Raw genomic sequence first — 24,288 nt, forward strand, 5'->3', positions numbered from 1 at the left:
GCCTCCCACACTTACATTTTCCCTTTCTGGATGGCATGTAAACACACCAAAATAAAATAAAATAAAACTAGATATCAAGAAACCCCAATGGGGCACTTACCTGAAGCACGGATCAATAACCAGCACAGAAGAAGGAGCATTCAGACCAAAGATCAATGATGGCATTCTGACTAGTGGCAAAGAAGTTCTGAAGTATGTACATGTACGAGGTCTATAAATTCCAAAGGCTTTGGTATACTGGCCGGACGCTGAGCTATCCTTCGCAGGAGATACCTTACATTAAGAATACTGCGACAGTGATATGGACAGGTAGCAATATAAATAATTAAATTATGTTTGCCGATTGCTGTACATTCTTTCAACATAAACTAACAAAAATATTTACAGTACATCCAGCATTCTCCTACTGAAGACAAATGAGAGGAAAAATCACAGTTTCTCTATTCAGAACGTGTACCTTCTGGATGCTTATGTAATATCAGTTTGGTACTGCCTACAAAATGAAGTTTCAGCCAACTGCAATCTATGTCTGACATCATCCAATCTAACAGAATGCAAAAAATCAGCCTGCAAGTTCAATCTGAGTTACATATAAAAAAGAAAAAAAAAAGAAAAGAAAAGAAAAAAAAAAAACTAGGAAAAATTATCAGTGACTCAGATTGTTTCCAGCTAGTAACATTCCTGGACCATAAGCTTGAAATGAGCTTATTCTTGGGCTCATGTTGGCTCGAGCAAACTCTGGCTCACCCACCTACAGTGTTTAGCCTTTACTTTTTTCATACAAATAACCAAGAAGCAGAAAGAACAACAATATGTTGGAACATTTACTTATTACTCTTATCTATGAGGGACATGGGTATTAAACTAGGAATGAATTTGCAGTTTCCCATCCATTCATCCAAATTACATTTGAATATGGAAAGAGAAGTACTTCACTTTATGTGAAGTGCAAGACTTTTCCAAAGTAGTATCGTCAGTGAAACACAACTATCCCTCAAACATGTTTATTTAATACCTAAGCTGCAGAAGGGCCAAAAAGAACGTCATTATCTAAGGAAGAATATAAAATTTCAGTTGTAATATCCGCATGAAGATTTTGTGACTGAAGAAAGTCTTTTCAATGCTGACACAGAAACAGCTGCTCTAGGGGAATCAGTGGCATGAAACAGATGTAATATAGGCATTCAAGATTGTTTTATTTTTTATCTCAGAAGGAAAAAAGGCTAACTATAGACTTCTGCATGACCTCAAACGACAGAAGTTAAAACATCAGCATATGATCTTGGCAGTTTAGAATCCTAAAAGTCAAAGCACTGGCGGAATGCATTTTATTTCTCAACATATCCATTGCTTTCCCCATCCTTGTTGGAGGGAATGGGGTTAGCAGCAGTAAAATACTTAACAGAAGCAATTTTGGATAAAGAAATCACAGCTGAATGTGCTCTAGAATATAAAAATAAATTATGAGTCTGAGGTACCCTATATAACCTGCTGGACTTCCTAGCAGTAAGAGGTTGACTATCAGAGGAGCCAGAAGCCATGAGAAAAAAAAATCTGTAAAGCAGGGAACATAGGAAGAACAGTTGCAGAATTTGGCATTTCCAGCTGCAATAAATTGTAATACATTTTCTGTGCTACAGGGATTTCTTTCTGCTCCACTGAAAAAAACATCTTTCATCTTAATGTTTATGAAAAGGATGCATTTTCAGTAGGGAAATCTGAAACCATACTTTCTCCAGAATGAGAATGTTCATGCTGTGAAGAACGTCCTGAGATCCAATCTGTTAGCTTGGGGACTTTCATTTTAAAGTAGTTATTAGACATTTGACAGTCTAAAGGGTAAAATTAATGGTGTTACATTTATGCATAAAAGACAGTTAAGCAGAAAGAAAAATAACCTTGCTGGTCAAGCATGAGACAGTTTATTAGAAAAGAAAGATAAGCGTAAAGTGTGTAGAAAATACAGAAAAGAATGTTCTTTTCTCAAGGGAAATATACAATCTTGCCAGCTACAGAATGTTCCTTAATGGAATGTTAAATAAAGCACATAAGAAGCCAAGCCTAGTAACCAAGGGAACCAAGGTTAAGATGGCGTGTAAAGCATCACAGGGTTCTGGTATTATTAAAATATACTTCAGATACAGTTAGAAAAGTCAGTTATGGTTAGTTAGTTCATTCAAACTATTATTTCAGAGAAGATGACAGACACTCGAGCCTGAGAGCAGAAGACAGGTCAAATATAGACTATATTAGTTTACAATGCGCAGGACAATCAGAATATGATGTGCAGTAATTTTGAATACTAATTGTTTATCAGCACTGTTAATGAAGACAGTATTCGAATATTGTGAACATCTAATAAAGCCTTATTGAATGAACTACAGTGTTTGGAGAATTCATTCTGAAAAGTACACAAGACATGGCCCATATAGGAGAGACTGGCACCTGTTCAGCACGAGTTTGGGTAATTAACAGATAAAGATTTTTGTTTCAAGTCTCATTACAGTGTTTCCAGCTAATTACGGTATAGTACAGTCTTATCAATTCTTACAATGGCACCCGAACAGGCCTGCTATTTGGGGACTGATATACGATTCCTGCAACCCAGCAAACAGCTACTCTGGACAATCAAAAAATCAGAGACGGTTGTAGTGTGTAACCCTTTCAAATCCAGTTTCCAGTGCAGCATATATTTTCTTAAGTTCACAGTGACTGTTTTTCCAAGACAATACAGGAAAAGTACTACAAAAATTTCAACAGCACTCCTGAGGTTTTCCATGATGCTACAGACCATCCTTTCAGTAAAGGTATCGTTCATTTCCAGACTTGGTCACACAACATGTTGTGTTTTACAAAAATCTACAAAATAGCAGCGTTTTGTTCAACTACAGCAGTTTACACAGCAATTATTTCAAACAACCTTATCAACAAAAAGAAACAGCTGCACAAAAACTTTTCAGTAAAACAGCACTACTTCATATAGAAAATGGACACAACACACATATACTCAACCCAGTTGTTAACCAAAGTGCACAGTACCAGTGTTTACTTCAGAAAAGCCTCAAATAACTTCAGCATACCAGTATTAAATCAAAGCAGTGTTCCTTCAAAACATAAAATACCTTATCCAGTTAACCGATATCTCCTCAAACTTTCATGTTTCCAGTGTAACGTCACAGAGCCAAAAAGCAAGAAAAAGGTTAATAAGCTACAGACAACGGCACACATTCTTCCAGGACCATAAAGTTAAGACTTTATATGCATTTTTTAGTTAACCGCTCAAACAAACTTTAAATTTATCAGTAAAAGTAATTTCAATACCTGCTGTATACACATGTTAAGCAATAATGCTACAGTTAAAACATCAGTAAATCTTTGGTTTAAGTCTAAAACTGTTCTCTTAAAGTTAAAGGTTATTAGTTCAAGAATGTTAAATATTTCTAAACACAAAAGGGTTAAATCACAGAAGCAAGCTTATGAGTCACCTTCTGTCACTATGGGTTTGGATTTAAGCCTTGTGTAAATGCTTCAGCACATGCAATTCAAAATACAGAAGTATGCTGCAGTATTAAACATACAAATGTCAACACAGTCAACATACATAACATGCAGGCAATGTCAGAAGTTCACATTACTTCATCTAATTTCTTATTTTCAGAATCAAGTGCAATGATTGCACTGAAGGGAGATAAGAGGAATCAGAGTTCAGATTTTAACAAAAGTAAATTCCAATATAACTGAACACACACCAGTGATAAGTAAAAGAATGCATTCCATGGCTATCTGTAAAGATCAGAGCATTAATCTGTCATTGTTTAAGGTTAAAATAAATATTCCATTGTTTACGGACAAATCAACTTCATTTACACACAAATCTTTATTAAAAGACACAAATGCAGTTTTATCTGAATTTAAAAGGTCAAAGATTATAGCAGCTAACAATTCAAAGTTTAGCAGCTCTGTACTAGGTATACGCGTCATATGCTGTTGAAGACTTCAGTAACAAGATTTGTGCAAATGTACAGATTTTAAAGAATTGGTTATGACAGAAACATGCATATTTAAGGGTTAAAAATAAAATAAATTCCAGTTCAGATGACACAGCTGAAGTGCTCAGAAAGACATATTGGGTGTGGCCAGTTAGAAAAAAAAAGGGGTAACCGTATACCTCTACCTTTATGTCTTGTAAGGTATATCAGAACTAATAGTCAAATTAATTAGCAGAATAAAGGGTTTACAGTTACAGACTTGGCAAATGATTTTTTTGTATTATTGTTTGTTTAGCAGTCATTAATTAAGAGCTTTGTATTAAAGTGTTGCAATGTATAAACAATATCGTAATACAGACAGACAAAATAATGTTTGCAAGTTTACAGAATGTAAAATTTAAAGTCAATTCTACACTGTAAAAGTGACAGCACAGTTAAAAATTCAGATCCTATGTATAAAACAGTACATTATGTAATCAGTTTACCAAGCATATCAGTTCAAATTACAGCCAGCCTAGCAAGCTGAATTAAAGACAGTACTATCCATTTAATGCATTTGCAGTATTACTATTCATCCAAAAAATTGTAGACAGTAAGAATAAATTCTTGCAGCATTCAGTACTACTGAAAAGTTAAATGAAGTCAGCTAAAAAACAGTTATGGTAAGACAGTGAGTGTAGTTTCACTCACAGAACAGTATGTTAAAACCGGGTCTACATTATATGCTCGTAGAGACTTTTCTTTGAGCATATAATCATGGACACAAAGAGCGAAAGCTCTAAAGCACAAATGGCCACATCCTCAAATTTTTTTCCTCAGGAAAAAATTCAGTTGGCTGTTATCGGGAATTGCTCTTTTCCCCGATGTAGAGAGATCTCAGAGTTGGTATATTTGGTTAGGGGGTCATGGGGGGTCACAACCTCCCCATGTTGGGAGGTGTAGGGGTGAAGCCCCCCACTTGATTAGGGTTTTGAAGTTTGTGTTTTTTGTGTACAGCCCCACAATTTTTTTCCAGAGGGAAAAAATTCATGGATGTGGCCATTCGCGCTTTAGAGTGTTCACTCTTTAGGTGTCAATGATGATATGTCTGAAGAAAAGTCTCTTTGATCATATAATATAGACCCATTAAAATCTAAGGGTCAGATGTAAAAAGTTCAACAGTTAAAATTATTTTATATAGGTGCAGAAATGCACAGTGTTACATTACTATTTAGTTTCATCTGAAATTATTAGTTTGCTTACAGACTTGCAAGAGTTTATTAGCAGCAAATGTTTATTTCATGTAGAAAAATGTAAATAAAGTCAGCACAGTAAGCAATGCTATCAGTTTATAGTTGTTAAAGCAGCAAACACGTATTTCATGCAGAAAAATGTACATACGGTCAGGGCAATAAGCAAGTTATAATTGTTAAAGATGCAAATGTTATTTTAAGGACCTAATACTAAATACAATCAAGAACTTTAGTCACCCAGCCTTGCACAAGAAATAAAAAAGAGCTTTAAAAGGCCTACTCCAACATTAGAGTAAGCTTTCCTTTACCTCATCAGTGACTGGGACACTGCAGAGTAAAATTTGGCAAGAACTGTGGTGCGGAAGTTGACTGTCTATGTGTTTCAGTTATTTCTTCATTGTTTGTTTAAAGTTAAAATGTATGAGTTAAAGCAAGTATGTATGTTTTCAGACAGTTATTAAACAGTACTAGGTTTCAGTCTGTTCAGACAATCAAAATGTTCTCATGTTTTCAGACAATTGTACAATAGTACTAGTTTCAGTTTATCTATGTTCAGACAATGTTCTCATGTTTTCAGACAATTAAACAATAGTACTAGTTTTAGTTTATCTATGTTCAGATAATACTGACAAAAACAGATTTCAGTTATGTTTCCATCTGTGTTCAGGTAACACTGTCAAAAGGTTCTCATGTTTCAAACAATGTGTCAACAGTACTAACTTTCAGTCTATGTTCATGCAATAATAGTTTGGTTTACAGACTATAACGTACCAGTTTCCGTTATGCTTTTATCTGTGTTTAGTTAACACTGGCAAAATATACTCTTAGTTTAGTTTCCAAAATACACACAGTTATTTTTAAATGTTCAGTATATGCTAATGTAAATTTCAGTCAAGTTTCAGAATATGACATTCATATTCAGTTATATGTTCAGTATAGTACATTTCAGTCAAATCTCAAAATATAGAAATAATACTCAGTTATTTCATTTTATTCAGTCATTTGTTTTAGAGTAAAGTAACAGAATTACATTATTTAGTCATTAGTTAAGGGTAAAGTGACAGACTTATTTGTAACAGGCTTATAACATTATTCAGTCATTAGTTAAGGGTAAAGTGACATTATTTTTACAGGCTTATTAAAATAAGTTATTTAAATAATTGGTAGTAATAGTTATTCAGTATACTCAATATATAGCATGGCAGCCTTAACATAAAATGCAAATGTATAGACCTAAAATGCAGAAAGTATAAGTTTAGTAAACTATTAAAATAAGTGAACTAAAGAAGAGGTAGCAAAAGTTATTCAATGCACTCAAGACATAACAGGATAGGCTTAATTTGTTAATTAGTTTACAGATTACAGTGCACTTTACATAATTATTGTACATTAGTCAGAAATTAAAAGGACACTAACAGACAATGCAAATATATAGACTTAAAATACAGAAAGTAAATTATTATAGCTCATAAATATTCATATCTTTATCATTACAGTATACAGAGATATGAAAGAAAAATAGGCAGGATTAACAGTTCGTACTCTAACTTAAATAAAGATTCACAAAGACAAGTTAATCAGCTTTAAAAGCCACAGAATTAAAAGACACTCATTTTCAAGAGTACAGGTAATTAACAGATAAAGATTTTCATTTTCAGTCTCATTACAGTGTTTCCAGCTAATTACGGTACAGTACAGTCTTATCAATTCTTATAGACTGTACTGTACCGTAATTAGCTGGAAACACTGTATGAGACTGAAAATGAAAATCTTTATCTGTTAATTACCCAAACTTGTACTGAACAGGTGCCAGTCTCTCCTTTATGGGCCAAGTCCTGTGTACTTTTCAGAATGAATTCTCCAAACACTGTAGTTCATTCAGTAAGGCTTTATTAGATGTAGTACAGTCTTATCAATTCTTACAATGCGGTGGTGGTGCTGCGGAAGCGTTGTCGCCTCACAGTAAGACGTTGTCCTGTTCGATTCTCAGCTAGAGCGTTTTCTGTGTGGAGACATGCGTGAATGGGCGTACCTTTGTTGAAGGTTGTGCATCAGGGCTGGCAACTCGGCACGTAAAAATCTACTGCCAATCATTAGCAGACCGGAGTTGTGCTGTGTTGACCCCTAACCGGGAAAAGCTGAAAGACACAACTACAACAGTCTTATCAATTCTTAGACAACCCTTCCACTGTAATGCCTGCTCTTCTTACTGACAATCTATGTTAGAAACAGAAGGAAACTCTTGCAGGTTTCCTGTCCTAGTTAAGTGAAGGACTTTCACTTGCCAATTCCCTTGAGACTGACAAGAGTGATTTTCACTTACCAGCCAAAGGCATGCCTACAGCAACATCTCCCAGTCTATGGTGACTGCATATGCTACACCAGGAGGAGTAAGTAAAAGGATAAACGGCCACAGTAGAGTCACCCACCAGTGGCTGAGGTGTAACAGGAGCCAATATGACAGCCAGACTCCCTCACAACTTTTTCTTTCTTACGGGGGATAGGGGAAGGTAAAACCTGAGGGTGCTCCACTGGTAATAAGAGGAAAGCGACACAAAGTGGATAGCAAAGGCTGGACAAGTCTGTAAAGAGTAAACCACTGACAGTCCCCCACAAGCACAGTATCCTATTCCCAATGTACAACTACACAAAACCTGAATAGGTTTTGCACACAAAATGTTCACGTAAGCATTTACACACACACTCCCTTAGAAATACAATGATAGACAAAAAACGGTAACTTTCCTAGCTAAACCATATATTTCAGTTAGAAAAGCACAGGTTTTCCTAAATAAATAAATAAAATAAAATTACTGGAAGGTTTCCCCTAAAACGCGACTTATCTGCTCATCTATAAAAGATCGTTAGCCAGAAGACAGCTCTATGGGGCTGGAGCACTCTTCAGAAGCAAAAAAGCTATGAAGCTTTTTGTGCTCAGACTATCTTTACATGAAGCTCTTTTCAAGCTCCTGACTTCTGCAGCCCATGGAATGCACCCTTTAGCTTTGTAAACTGGCTGGTCACGAAGGGTAGGACCCATTTATTTTATACTACTGCATCAGTGATCTACGCATTCAACATCATATTTTATCTGCACATTACTTGTTCAGTATTCAACGTGTTCAATTTTGTAAAGCTCTTAGATGATAAGCACCAATATTCACTTGAACTCATTCAGAAAGTACACCAAGAGGCTTACAAGCTTTCAGTCCTTCTCAGTTTCATACTTTTACAGGGTGAGGTCTAAACGTCCTAACGTTTTCAGTGTGTTAAACTTTAAAACCCCTATTTTTCCTACTCATTTTTATGGATTCGGTGGCTAATTAAACTGAGAGATCATTCTACCACATGTAACTCGAAAGTAGTTAGGAATAATAACACCCAAACATCAGAACTTCAACAGCACTGGGTAACATTTTAAGTGTGAAACTTCTTTAGAAAATTATCCCTCTCACCTACCCAGTAGGCAAACCCTTACAGTGCTGTCTTCTGGCTGTGTTAAAAAAAGTAATTCAAATTAAATGCCTTGGTGATTCCTTTTCATTTGGCACATTCTAAGCTCCCAAGTTGCTTGCTATGATTTTAATTTAGCAAATTAAACCCTTGTGCTTGTGACAGGTTGCTTTTTCCTGAAACTGCTTATAACAAGGCACTGTGCTAATACGTCACTTCATTAAAACTCGTAAGCCTGCAGACAGCTTTACACCTTTATAATCATCCTGCTCACTTCCTCATACTCTTCAGCAAAAATATCAGCCCACCATCCTGGGAACAATCATATTTTCTTTTTTGCTTTCACACCCTAATTCTGAAGTACAGTTATGGAGGCTACATGCACATTTAAAGGCTAAATTTTACAGTAGTCCCAGCAGGTGCTACTGTAGCCACAAAATAAAGTACTCAGTCCCAAAAGACTTGCATACATGAAAAGAAATGCAAATCTGCACAAAGAGAATGTACTCCTACCTTGCTGTCTTCTTCAAAGCCCCTTCCTTTCACTGTTGCATAGGATTTACAGCTTGAAAAATGGCTTACCCCCTTTCTTCCAATCATTTATGTAGCTACAAAAGTCTAACAGATGTGTATGGTTGGCAGTCATTTCAGGATATATAAAATGGGAGCTATATAATTTACAAAGCTCTTAAAATAAAATCCATAAATATTTGATTGTTAAAGGTATGGCAATGCCAAACAACATCTACATCAGTTTCCAAAGCATTTAAACTGCATTTTGTTCAGCATAAGAAAGCTTTAAAAAAAACAGAGCTGCTCACATGAACTGTATTTTAACTTTGCTTTCTTACTGTGCACTAATTTACATTGTTGATGCTATACTGAACACTGGATATAATGTAACACTAAGTTTTTTTTTTTAATTACCACAAATCTTCCCCATTTAACACAAATTTAATGGGACATAATATGTTGCTGTGATAAATACAAGGATGAGATAATAATAAGGCACTGTGAGATTCTCACAGGAGAAGTGCACAGTTTTCTACAGCATTTTAGATGCACAGCCATAGTAAGCTGAAGACCTTAAGAATCAAGCAAGGTGCTTGAAAAACTATAATTTGATAAGTCACGCGTAACAAATAGGACACCTAATTTGTGAAAACACACTGAAGAAGGGCAAGGCTATGTAAAAAGTATTACAACTGCTTGAACATAGAAACAGACAATATGCAAATATCCCTTCCCTTAAGTGCTGTTTAAGTTCTGTTTTCACCCTATCCCCATCTTTCACCTCACCACCCCTCAACCATTCATACATTTTACTGAATGCCTCTGAGCCCCCCCCCCCATTCCCTACATTCCATTAGTTCATTCCAGGGAACCACAGTGCATTGTGGGAAGTACTTTTAGATATCTACGGAGAAGCTGCACCAAGTAATCCACTGCTTGTTCCTTTACACACCTCATCTTTCCAACCTGGTGGGTGCTGAAATTCTGTAACCTATAACTGCAATCCTCGTAAGAGTAGAAACTAAGTGATCTTCAGCTTACTTGATCCATAAGTGCAAATGTGGGGGGAATATATATACAAAGTCTGTGGTTATGGCACCTTAGAGTACATTGCATACTCTGAGGTACAGTAATGTTTTTTTAGTACATCAATAGTGGGTGTAGCCCCTCATGTTGGGCTACTGGGGCAGGACTCCTCCCTTGTAAAAATGCTTTACTCCTTTAATCAAGAATTTCAAAATTACATCTCTGACTTACAGTTTTGGACAATCATGACAGAAAAGTTTAGGTCTTGCATTTGTTACAGTCTGTAAATCCATAAAGTCATTTCTTCTTATTTTGGTCTCTTCTGGAAATAGTTCCATCTCTTCTAAATCTGATCATACTCCACCCCACCCCAACAACACACCCTTCTGGTGGCTTTCCTCCCAGCAACTTCCAGTTCCATTCATTCTATGACTTCCAAAACTGTACAAAGTATTCAAGGAGCAGCTTGACCAAGGCCTGGTAAAATATCTATTTCTGCAGCCAATCCTCATAGAGGTTACTACCCAGCATTCTGCTTGCTGCAACAAAGTACAGTTTTGTACCTACCATAAATGTAGATGTTCGAAGATCCACATTGCTGCAGTCCTAACACTTGGGGGTAGTCCGCTGTCCCAGTCGGCCCGAATACCAAAGTATAAGGCTGACGTCGGTCAAGGCGCATTTGTCTGACATCAGGACGTCAGGGTACAAATGCGCATGACCGACGTCATATCCTCAGTCTTTTCTTGCCCCAGATGTCAGAAGACCCTAAAAAGATAAGGCCAAAACCAAAAAACACCAAACACTCCTGTACCCAATATATATACAATATATACAAATTTACAAAAATAGAACCCCACCCACACAACCACCCCTAAACACAGAGGGGAAGGAGGGAGGGTAAATTGGACTGCAGCAATGTGGATCTTCGAACATCTACATTTATGGTAGGTACAAAACTGTACTATGTTCTTCATCCCACATTGCTGCAGTCCTAACACTTGGGTAGAATCCCAAAGCAGAGGTAAGGGAGGATGGCTAAACTATAACGAAGCAGGAGCTGCCAAAATGCCCTGCAACACAGCAGTGGCAAAACCAGCCCTGGATTTAGAATAGAGAGGAAAGTGGTAATGCTTGGAGAAAGTATGCACTGAACTCCAAGTAGCTGCCTCCAAAATATCCTTAGTTGCCACCCCCCTTAGAAATGCTGTTGAAGTGGCAGTAGCCCTAGTGGAATGAGGCCTAATCCCAGCTGGAATCTCCTTGCCATGATGGGAATAACAGAATGCAATGCAAAACCCAATCCACTTAGATATAGTTTGTTTTGACACAGGCTTGCCCTGAGAACTCAAAGCAAAAGAAACAAACAACTGCTGAGACTGCCTAAAATCCCTAGTCCTGCTTAAATAATAACGCAACTGCCTGTGTACATCTAAAGTGTGCAAAATCTTTTCCCCTATTTTGGGGATCTGCATAAAAGTAGGCAAATGAATAGTTTGGTTTAAAGCCACACTAGAAACCACCTTAGGCATAAAGGAAGGATTAGTGCGTAATGATACCCTATCCTTATGGAAAATCAAAAAGGCTCAACCGCCATAAGGGCCTGCAATTCAGAAACCCTTCTTGCAGAAGTAATGGCCAACAAAAAGCAGTCTTCCATGACAAGTATTTCAATTCAGCAGTAGCCGCAGGCTCAAAAGGTTGTAGAGTAAGTTTCTCCAACACAAAATTGAGATCCCAAGCAGGAGTAGGAGCTCTCGTGGGGTCTTATATTCTTTGCCCCTCTAAGAAATTGCTTGAACAAAGGATGAGAAAACAATGGTGGGTCACAATCATAGTGAGCTGAAATTGCTGCAGCATGAATCTTAATGGAAGAGAAAGACAAACCTTTGTCCAATAACTCAGTAAGATATTGAAGAGCCACACTCAAATTAGGCTCAGAAACATCCAAATCCTTTGCTGCACTCCAAAATAAAAATCTCTTCCATTTTTCTGCATACACTTTACGTGTATTAGGTCTTCTGGCTTCCACAATCACATTCAAAACTTGTTGAGGAAGTTGAGACCTGCTGTGGTTCAAAACAGAATATGCCAGGCTGTTAGATGAAGAGAGTGAAGCTTGACATTGAGTAGATGACCGTCCCTCTGAGACAAAAGGTGTGGAATTAAAGGTAAAGGCCATGGAGGCTTCCTTACCAGATTCCTCAGTAATGGGTACCAGTGTTGCTGAGGCCAATCTGGAGCTATCAAAATCATCCTTGGCTTGTCTTGTCTGACCTTTAGGAGTACCTTTGGGAGGAGAGGCAGAGGTGGAAAGGCATACACATGAAGATTTTCCCAACTGAACGAAAGAGCATCCACTTTCCAAGCTGTGTGATGAAACCTTTTCGTGCAAAACTTTGGCAGCTGGTGGTTTAGTGGAGAAGCGAACAGATCTATGTCTGGAGTTCCCCATGACACTGTCAATTTTGAAATACATGAAGATCCAGTTTCCACTCGTGGGGATCCATGATTTGCCTGCTTAACACATCTGCTAAGGAGTTCTGTGCTCCTGGCAGAAACCTTGCCTGAAGATTTAGCTGCAAGCTGAGCGCAGTCTCCCACAAAATCATTGCTTGCCTGCATAGACGATAAGAATGTGTTCCCCCTTGCTTGTTGATGTACCACATGACAGTTGTGTTGTCTGTTAGAATCAACACCTGCCCTGGAAGAAGTAACTCCTTGAAAGCCATTAATGCAAACTGGACTGCTAACATCTCCTTCATGTTGATATGTAGATGCTGTAGTCTGGCAGGCCACTTGTCTTGTATCCACTTTCCATTCAGATGAGCTGCCCAAGCTATGTCTGAGGCATCTGTCGTTAGAATCTGACTCGCCTCTGGCCGGGTCACAGAGAGTCCCTTGTTTAGGTGACATTCCTGAGCCCACCACAAAAATTCCTTTTGAATGCAAGGTATTATTGGAATGACAGTGTCCAAATCCTGACAGTGCTGTGTCCATACATTTTTTAGATACCATTGCAGCTTCCTCATATGCAGTTTGGCATTGGGAAGCACCAGAATACAAGATGCCATGAACCCTAAGGCTTGAAGGACTGTCCTTGCAGTCAGCCCGGACTGAAGAGACAGTTGATGAAAGTAAAGGGAAAGATTCTTTTGTTTGTCCGGGGTTAAAAAGGCCATCTGGGCTGCTGTATTCAGTCTCACACCCAGAAAGCACATGTCTTGAGAGGGTACTAGACTGGACTTTATTTCGTTCACAGAATACCCCAGGCATCTTAGCACTGCTATCACATATTCCAGATGCTGAAGAAGCTTGTCCTTTTCTTGAGCCAGAATCAGACAGTCGTCCAAGTAAGGATAGATTTGTATTCCTTTTAGCCTGAAGAAAGCTATGACTGGAGCCAGAACTTTTGTGAATACTCTGGGCAGTAGATAAGCCAAAGGGCAATGCAGAGAACTGATAATGGGAATTCCCAGCTCGAAACGCAGATACTTCCTGCAACTGAGTCTGATAGGCACATGAAGGTAAGCCTCCTTGAGATCTAAAGTTACCATCCAGTGATCTTTGCCCAGCAGAGGTAAAAGCTGTTGTAACGTTAACATTTTGAACTTGGGAATGTCCAGATAAGTGTTGAGGATAGACAAATCCAAAATTGGTCTCCACGTGTTCCCCTTTTTTGGTACTAGGAACAGGCGAGAATAAAATCCTAGGCCCCTTTCTGGCACAGGAACCGGCTGAATGGCCCCTATCTGGAGTAACAGAGAAATTTGCTTGTGAGCCTCTTTTCTTTGTACAGGAGGAATGTCTGGCATGCCTTTGAAAGGAGGCAAGGTATGGAAATAAAACCTGTAACCGTGGTGAACGATATCCAATACCCATCTGTCTTGGGTAATAACACTCCAATTTTCTTTGAAAAGTGCCAGCCTTCCTCCCAAAGGTGCTGCCAGACGAGAAGGCTCTGGCAGCTGAAAAGGCAGGTCATTGGGTCTGCTTACGAAAGGACCCTGCCCTCACCAGAAGACTGGGCAGGTGAACTCCCTGTTCTAGGCCTAAAAGAACCTTGAGCTCTGCCCCTACCACGTCTAGATCTACCCCTAGACTGAGAATCATAAGAAGGATATGTCCACCCCTTAGTAGGCCAATTTCTACTAAACTTTGGAGGCTGAACCTGCAAAAAATCTTTAACAGTCTGCATAGACTTAGCCTTGTCCTCCATTTTCTTTAAAACTGCTTCCACAGGCGAACCAAATAACACATCAGATTGTAAAGGAGCATCTAAAATCCTTGTCTTTACATGCTCAGCTAAATTCTGATCCCTCAGCCAGGCGTGCCTGCGAAGAACAGAACCAGTGGCTGCCACCCTCGAAGAGGCCTGTACAGCATCAAAACCACATTGCAAGGAATGCTTACCCACCTGTTCAGAAACATGAACTAAATCCTGCAACTCTTTACACTCAATACCTTCCGCCAGAGCATCTACCTTAGACTTCAATTGTGTAAGGAGATAATTTTGGTATTTCAACATGTGAAACTGGCAATTCAAAGCCCTCATGGCTAAAGTGGAAGAAGTATACACCTTCTTTCCCCATCTATCCAAAGCCCTAGCCTCTTTATCAGAAGGAACAGGATTTTTAACAACAGAAGCCTTAACACCTTTAGGGCCCTGAGAAACAGTTTCTGGGTCTGCCCTAGGTCTCTTAATAAGATACTTATGAGCTTCAGGCACCCTATAATACCTATCCGGTTTAACTGGGGCAGGAGGCAAAGAATCAGGGTTCAGGGAAGCCTCTGCCAAAACATCTTCTACCACATCCAGAACAGGAGGTATAGCCAAAGGCCTATGCTGGGGTAGAAACAAAAATTCCCTAAGCCTTTTCCTGGAATCAGAGAAATCTTGACCTTCCCATTTAAAATGCTCCCTCATGGAATGAAGAGTCTCTGAAAAAGAAAAATCCTCAGGAGGAGAAGCCGAAGGAGTAGAATCATCTACATCAGAATCAGAATAAGGAGGATACTCCTGCAAGTCTTCAGCCGAAGACTCAGAAGCCTCCGAACACTGCTCAAAACTCTCAAGCTCAGGTTCCACCCTGGGCCTCTTATCAGGGGGGGGCATAGAACCTCTAATCATAGTAATCAAATCTTCTGCCATTTTGAGCATATGTTTCTTAGGCAGAGACCCTGAAGAACTAGGGGAGACCCCCACTGAAGTTAACCCTGGCCTGCCTCTAGAAGAAGCCTTGGAAACAGAAGGGGAGGGCCTAACCACCTTAGGAAGGGAGGGGAGAACAGCTACCTGAGAAGCCCCTTCAGCCTGGCCTACCTCCTGAGAGGACACATCTTGTAACAGTAAAGTCTCTCCCTGAGAATCCAAAGGAACTTCTGGTAGAACCACCGGCTCCACCGAGCCCTCTAAAGAACCGACGTCCGGGACAGACTGTTCTTCCAACCTAGGCTTTGCTGCCTTGTCCTTGCGCTTTTTAGACGAAGCGGGCGTCGGAGCATCCGACGGCATGTTGTAATTACAACGCTTCCCAAAAACTAACCTGGCACAATCTAATCTTCTCTTAATAGTGCGTTTGTTAAATCTAGCACAAGAGCGACAGCCAACAACGTCGTGCTCAGGCCCTAAGCAAGGTATACACAAGGTATGGTAATCCCTATGAGGTATCTGTTTCCCACAAGAAATACAGTTATTCACTTTTTCTGACATCCGGTTAAATACTGAGGCAAGAAAAAACCAAAATATTCCCCAACGGGTACTTAGCCAACTTTGATTCGGTCTGAAACTCCGACTTCAGAAAATTTCAGAACGCCAACCTGCACTCGCAATACTGCTTCTGCATCGGACCATGCGGCAAAAAAGACTGAGGATATGACGTCGGTCATGCGCATTTGTACCCTGACGTCCTGATGTCAGACAAATGCGCCTTGACCGACGTCAGCCTTATACTTTGGTATTCGGGCCGACTGGGACAGCGGACTACCCCCAAGTGTTAGGACTGCAGCAATGTGGGATGAAGAACATCTCTCCTTTCACTCTGCTCCTGGTGATTCAGTCAACTGTGATCAGAGCCCCCAGATTGTTTTTGTGCAGTGCTGTCATTAGTACTAATATTTCCAAATGATACTCCAAAAGCAGTTGTAACCTATGTGCAGTGCACGTGCAAGCACCGAACCTCAGCAGTCACCTTTCTACCCATCTGATTGGCCTCTAATATCCTTTCATTGATTATTTTGCCTACACTCTACTGCTGTACTTACCTTTGCATTATCCATGAAAAGGGTGATCTTATTCTGTACTCTCTCAGACATATCTGTAACACATTGCAGACTACTGGACTCAGGACTGACTATGCATGAATCCTCCAAGTCATTTTTGTCAGCTTTCTTTACTCCTGAAAATGTTCTGTACATCACAATCCTCTCAAGTTACTATGCAGTGATTAATTTGACACGCTGGGTCGTATTCCAACTCTTCAGTTTTTTCTGCCACATGTCAGGCACAAGACAGGGTAAAGGTCCCTGCAGAAGTCCAGGTAGACCACATCTATTACTACTCACCTGTAACCCATTCAAAACTAAATCAGGTTTGACTCACAGCTCCTTCTGGTCAAGAACCAAAGAGGTTGCTGTCCTGATTACAGTTGCTATATAGGAAAGCAATTAACGTTCCACTCAGGATTCTCCTTCCGACTTTCCCTGACACTGCAAACAGAGTAAAAGGAGTGAAAATATTTTCCCCATCAACCTCATTTACACAACGATGAGGTATTTTATTCTCTTGCAGTCCCTAGGCACTATTATACTGACAAAGTAATCTACAGAATATCGCCAGCACACTGGTTAGACACCGATAAGATTCTATAGGTTACTTGGAATGGTCCTTCTGACTTATCTTCCCAATGGACGGCCAGTTACCTCCTCTTTCTCTGTCCTGTTGTCTGTCTACTGTTCTCCTCTGTTTACCGTACCTCTATACTAGATGAAAAGGCTGAACAAGGAAGCTGAGTTTTTAAGATATGTGGAATTAATTCTTTAAACATCCAAGCGGCACAGGCAGCAATACACACACACCTCAGTCCACAGTTTACACTGCTTTAAAAGCACACAGTTATTGCTATTAAAAAAAGGTACTGCTGTAAACGTTTGTCATAAAGCAGGTGATGTAATGCATCCAATATAAAACAGGTACAACTGTAAAAGTTCCAGACAAAAAGCAACTGCAGGCTTACTCTCTGTCTCCTTTTTTTTTTTTTTGAGAAAGAAAAAATAGATTTTTTTTTATAACCGATAAACTTTATTAATCTGTTTAGCAAAAAGAAACAATTTTTCAAACAATGCAATTTATATGCACGGTACATAGCACATTAAGTTTCACTACATCTAGTCAATCTTATATTTTACATTTTTTCTAATGCGTATTGTATCAATGCAAACCAATGAAGAAAATGCTGAGCAAAAAGGTAATAAAGGAATTCATAGTAGGATACAAACAGAAAAATGGAAAATGTAGTACAATTAGACAGGACTCAGGAGAATAAGATCACCCTTTTCATGCAATCCCTAGCTAACCAGTTACCAGCTGCCAACATCTCTAATACAGATAACGTGCTAAAGACCAAACTTAACTTTAAATTTCAAACTGTCTCTACTGATTACATTCGAACCTTACTAAAAAAACTAAAACCAACTACTCTCTCTGCTGACCTTCTCCCAGCTGAATACTTACAAAAAGCCGCTGATGTCATAGCCTACCCCATCTCAATACTCATCAATCGTACCATAGTTGAATCCACAATCCCCTCAATATGGAAAATATCCCATGTAATACCACTCCACAAAGGTAGCTCATCTACGGAACTATCAAACTGTAGGCCCATAGCTATACTGTCTCCATTAGCCAAAATTATGGAAAAGTGCATACACAAACAACTTGTCCACTATCTTACCCAGAACTACCTGCTAACCAGTTATCAACATGGCTTCAGACCCCATCATAGTACAACCACTGCCTTGCTCTCTTTTACTGACATCATCAACCATAACCGGAATGAGAAAAGAATATAATCAGCTCTCTTTCTTGACCTATCAAAGGCCTTTGATATGGTGAATCACCAACTACTTCATAACACCCTAAAAAATCTCCACTTAGATAATCAATCTCTGGCCTGGTTTCATGCCTATCTCTCTGATAGGCAACAAGCGGTTCTCTGGCAGAATAAGCTTTCTAGCCTCCTACCCAACACCATAGGAGTTCCCCAAGGTTCTATACTGGGACCTCTTCTTTTTTCAGTCTTTATAAATGACCTCCACAAAGCCATCCCAGACGCGACCTGTATTCAATATGCTGACGACTCGACATTAGTTTGTTCAGATTCGTCTCTTGATAACCTTTTAACTAAAACACAATCCTGTTTTACTGCAGTGGAAACTTGGCTATTGGGACGGCAACTGATTCTAAATCCAAAGAAAACCAAACTGGTTCTCTTTCACCCTGCACAAAAGTCCATACCCACAGCCTTTACTATACATTCCAGAAATGGAACTATCATCTCCCAGTTCCTATACTAAACTATTAGGCGTTACCATTGATAATAAACTTAGATTTGATATACATATCAACCAGACTATTAAAACTGTTAACAAGAAACTTGGGTCACTTTATCGAATAAAATCATTCCTTACTCCGTGTGCAAAAACCGCCACTGCCTGCTCCCATCTTCTCTCTACCCTCCTGTATGCCTCCCCTATTCTCACGAATCTTAATATATCTCACCTTAATAAACTATCATCCTGTTATAATCATATTGCCAGATTTGCAACTGGGCTGCCTTATAGAACCCATTACTGTAGCAACCTAAAAAACTTGGGTTGGATTGAATTCCCAAACCTTCTCCAGCAAAGCCAACTAATTCTGGCTTTTAAAATTCTGAAATAACCTGACAAAACTCCTGCACTGAGAAAGTTAATTACACCTTACAACAATCTCAATAGTTTACGCTCCTCAAATAAGCTACTAGCTCAAACAGTCAAATCCAATAATACAGGGGGTGACGCACTCTTTGCCAATGCCATTGGAAAAAAATGGAACTCCCTCCCCCCCAGTCTCACCATCATTTCCTCCCTAAATCTACTCAAAAAAAGATTAAATCACCATCTCAAGTCACAATGGCTCTGCCAGTGTGCAAGTCCTGATTAACTCTCCCTTAGTCTTTGAGCATCTTCTTTGTTCAAGTATATCCTTCGAAACCAAGAGGACCTCTCTCTCTTTTTTACCCCTCCCCCCCCTTGGTTATCCTGGTTATAAGTTATCCTTTCATGGTCAGACTAGAAAGAGAAAAAGCATGTTGTAGTCTGTGTCTGTTTTTTACTTAGCATAGTTCTTTTTTATATACTATATAGTATTTGGCTCTTTTTGTTTAAACAACCAAAGGAGATTAAATCTTTTTATGAATATGTACTTTTCAACTGTTAATGTGGAGCTTTTCTCCCCGGGCCTCCGCTGAAAATGGACATGTATCCAGTCGGACCTTCCCGGTCAACAAATGTAAAATAAATAAATAAATAAATAAAAGCAACTGCAGGCTTACTCTCTGTCTCTCTCTTTTTTTTTTGAGAAAGAAAAAATAGATTTTTTTTTATAACCGATAAACTTTATTAATCTGTTTAGCAAAAAGAAACAATTTTTCAAACAATGCAATTTTTATACACGGTACATAGCACATTAAGTTTCACTACATCTAGTCAATCTTATATTTTACATTTTTTCTAATGCGTATTGTATCAATGCAAACCAATGGACACAATTTTTAAATGATCTGATGTTCTACATTTCTTCTATTGTCTTGTGTCCTGTCTAATTGTACTACATTTTCCATTTTTCTGTTTGTATCCTACTATGAATTCCTTTATTACCTTTTTGCTCAGCATTTTCTACTCTGATTTCCAAATGAAGCCTTATTTCTGTGATAAAGTTAATACAGTTAATGCTTCAGCCAAAGAATAGTTATATGTAACATAGATTATCTGAAAGGTATCCCATCTTGGGTCATCAGATAACAGATTAGGTGAGCATAGATACAAAAAAGTACATTGCTGAGATTGTCTGACAAGTTTAAGTATTTCTCTAGTGATTGTACCAAGAACCACTCTTCTAAAACGTTTTCACTGCTAGTAGAGAGATAATATAGCATCAGGTAGGTTTCCAAGTGAAGCATCACTGACAACTACTTTCTGGAATTCAATCCTCCCCAGGAACTGAAATATTAGAACTACTTTCACAGAACGGATTTCTACAAACAGTCTTGTTTGTTTTATGAACAATTCATAATGTAGCATGTTCTATACCGGAAGCCAAACAGGTGGCATCAAAAAATTTATATGATCTACTTTGCCTGGCAACACACACAATTTGTCCAGTTTTTGACCTAAGTAATGCATCGATTATGGTGAAGAATACACCTTGCTACAATACCCTTTGTGCACCAACACCATTCCATCAACAGTTACCAAGCCCAATCCCACATAGCTAAAAGTGGTCTCTGTTCTTTATGGCAAGAGAAAAAGGGTAGCTTTAGGCAGGGACCATCTGAAGTGGCAAAGTTTTGCGAACCTCGCCATACAAAGTCACCCATATGACAAGTAAGTACTCCAGTGATATTACAGGGTCATCCTGTGACATTCACTTTGTTATAGCAGTAGACAGAAGGCTCTACCATATCATACACACATTTTTCAAGTTTCCACAATCGTGTCACATATACCATCCCAAGGAGAGGGCAGCCATGAATATCACATGAGAGTTTTGTGCCTAGCAAATACGCAGACCTAATGTTCATGGAATGAACTTACCACTGCTTTTAACAAATTACAACTAAATGGAAATTAAAAGATTCTGATGCACCCATTGGTGAATCTTTTGAAAATACTTTCCTGCAAAGAGCTTCAACTTGTCTAGTCATGAAACATACCATTTTTGGAGTTTCTTTGAGGATACACACCCGCCTAGCAGAAATGATCTGTTGACCAACATCAACTTCTTCAAAAACATAATTATCTTTCCAGCTCTGTATCTCATCTGATTTGCTGATTTATTTACAGTGGATATAAAAACTGTACACCCCCTGTTAAAATGCTAGGTTTTTGTGATATAAAAAAAAAAGACCACAATAAATCATTTCAAAACTTTTCCCACCTTTAATGTGACCTATAACCTGTACAATTCAATTGATAAACAAATGTTAGGGGAAAAATATAAAAAAATAAAAAAACGTACAATAAGCAAGTTGCATAAGTGCACAACCTTAAATTAATATTTTGTTGAAGCACCTTCTGATTTAATTACAGCATTCAGTCTTCTTGGATAGGAGTCTATCAGCACGGCACATCTTGAGTTGACAATATTTGTCCACCCTTCCTTGCAAAAGCGCTCCAAATCTGTCAGACTGCAAGAGGATTTCTTGTGCACAGCTCTCTTCAGGTCACCCCACATATTTTCAATTGGATTTAGGTCTGGGCTCTGGCTGGCCCATTCCAAAACTTTAATTTTCTTCTGGTGAAGCCATTCTTTTGTTGATTTGGATGTATGCATGGGGTCAGTGTCATGTTGAAAGGGGAAACTCCTCTTCATCTTCAGCTTTCTATCAGACACCTGAAGGTTTTGGGCCAAAAGTGATTGCTATTTGGAACTGTTCATAATTCCCTCCACCTTGACTAAAGTCACAGTATCAGCTGAAGAAACGCAACCCAAAGCATGATACTGCTACCACCATGCTTCACTGTGGGGATGGTGTTCTTTTGGTGATGCAAAGTGTTGTTTTTGCTTCAAACATACCTTTTGGAATTGTGGCCAAAAAGTTCAGCCTTGGTCTCATCAGACCATAACACATTTTCCCACATGCTTTTGGGAGACCTGATATATTGTTTTGCAAATTTCAGCCGGGCCTGGATGTTTTTCTGTGTAAGAAAAGGCTTCCACCTTGCAACCCTACCCCATAGCCCAGGCATATGGAGACTACAGGAGACTGTTGACACATGTAGTACACAACCAGTACTTGCCAGAAATTCCTGCAGCTCCTTCAGTGTTGCCGTAAGTCTCTTGGCAGCCTCCCTGACCAGTTTTCATCTTGTCTTTTCATCAATTTTGGAGGGACGTCCAGTTCTTTAAACATCACTGTTGTCCCATATTTTCTCCACTTTCTGATGACAGTCTTCACTGTGTTCCATGGTATATCCAATGCTGTGGAAATATTTTTGTACCCTTCTCCGGACTGATAACTTTCAACAATGAAATCCCTTTGATGCTTTGCAAGCTCTCTGCGAACCATGACTTTTGCTGTAGCAGGGAACTGAGTAAATGTCAGGAATATCCTACTAGGACAGCTGAACTTTATTTGGGGTTAATGAGAGACTCTTTAATTGACGGCAGGTGTGTACCGAAGAAGACCAAATGTTGTAATTAAATCAAAAGGTGCTTCAACAAGTATTAGTTTAAGGGTGTGCACACTTATGCAACCAGCTTACTGTACATTTTTTTTCCCCCAACATATTTGTTTTTCAGTTGAATTGTACAGGTTATAGGTCACATTAAAGGTGGGAAAAGTTTTGAAATGATTTATTGTAGTCTCATTTTTTTATATCACAAAAACCTGGCATTTTAACAGGGGTGTGTACACTTTTTATATCCACTGCATGCCTTCAGGAGTGCATCATATTATATGAGAAACAGAGCTGCATGCTGTCAGGTCTGCATTCAATATGAAGATCTTCTAAATGTAACATGTCAACAGTCTCTTTTGTGCTGCACTATCACCTGGGTGTAAACATTACGAATTATACCAGATTTTATTATTTGCTGCAGCTTTAGCAGCCTGCCATACGATTTCAGCTGCATGTTACACCCTTTCTTCTCTGACCACAAATCTTGGGGTTTGATATTTTTTGTGACTAAGAATACAACCTTGCTACAAGCAATACCTGCGGCTACTTCACTCCACTGTTAAGAAATTCTTTTTACATACTTCAAAATTCTCCATTTCATCTTCATTTCCATTATTTGATTTTAAGTTTAATTTCCAGTAAGTCTCTCATCTCACCATCATCATTTTTACTGATGTACTGTCCTTCTGCTTCATGTGTGACTTTATACAGCCTGAAATGTTGTACCTTTTTACAAATAACATTATCCCGCTCAAATTCTGCAACTCCATCTTGATGAATTACTATACTGGTCATTCTCACTTTGCACATTATGCCATTCTGACCTTGTCTCCCATTTCAGACCTTTCATTTGTTGTACAAATGTGCATGTAGTACTGTTTCCATACTGCTCTCTGAAGTCTTTCTTCACATTCAGACTCAGCAAATGATCTCCTTGATACATATCTTGCAGATATATGCTCTGCCACTGCCCTGCTCTTTGTAGTCCTTTCTACAGTAGGAAACTTATCAGAATAGAAAAGAGATACGAGTCATGACTGCACATAAACTGACATGGACTGTAGCCATGACATTCCGTATAATGTTTTTTGATGCAGCACACCATCTTAAAACTACGTTCTCATCATATCCAGTACTAGCTTTTACTTTGAACATTATTTCTGTTGTTATCTGGTTGCATCTTTATAGAATCCTTTTCCTCCAAGGACTATGTGCTGCTGCAGTCCTAATTTCAATATTTAAGTCCTTTGCCATATCTTTAATTATATCATTATTAAAATCTACACCATTATAACTGAAAAACTTCCAAGGTGGACCATGCTTGCTTACCCAGAGATAAATAAATTTTTTACAGTTTTTGACAGTCTGTGATTATAATGCTTCCAGCACTGAATTGTGTAAAATTTTCGATAAGATGGTATTTATGTGCCAAGGTCAGATAAATGTAGCTCCATGGTAATTGTCTCACAGGTCAGAGGTATGCCAAAAGTAGGCCAAGTGTTAGGTTTGCTAATTTTTTTTTAGGTCTGCTATTTTTTTAGGCAAACCTCACAATTGTCAACAATGTCATTCAAACTATAAATACATCTGGGACCTCTGTTTCTTGTATTACACAGCAGTTTCTGCAATCTGTT

General features: G+C 38.7%; 1 protein-coding gene across 8 annotated transcripts in view; it reads right to left on the bottom strand.

The window, feature by feature from the left end:
- SCAI (suppressor of cancer cell invasion) overlaps nt 1–24,288 on the bottom strand; it is a 2,763,600-nt gene that overhangs the window by 2,460,523 nt on the left and 278,789 nt on the right. The gene's annotated exons all lie outside the window — the stretch shown is intronic.

Source organism: Protopterus annectens, chromosome 16.part0 (genome assembly GCF_019279795.1).
Source record: "Protopterus annectens isolate FY-2018-M chromosome 16.part0, PAN1.0, whole genome shotgun sequence".
Taxonomy (NCBI): Eukaryota; Metazoa; Chordata; order Ceratodontiformes; family Protopteridae; genus Protopterus; species Protopterus annectens.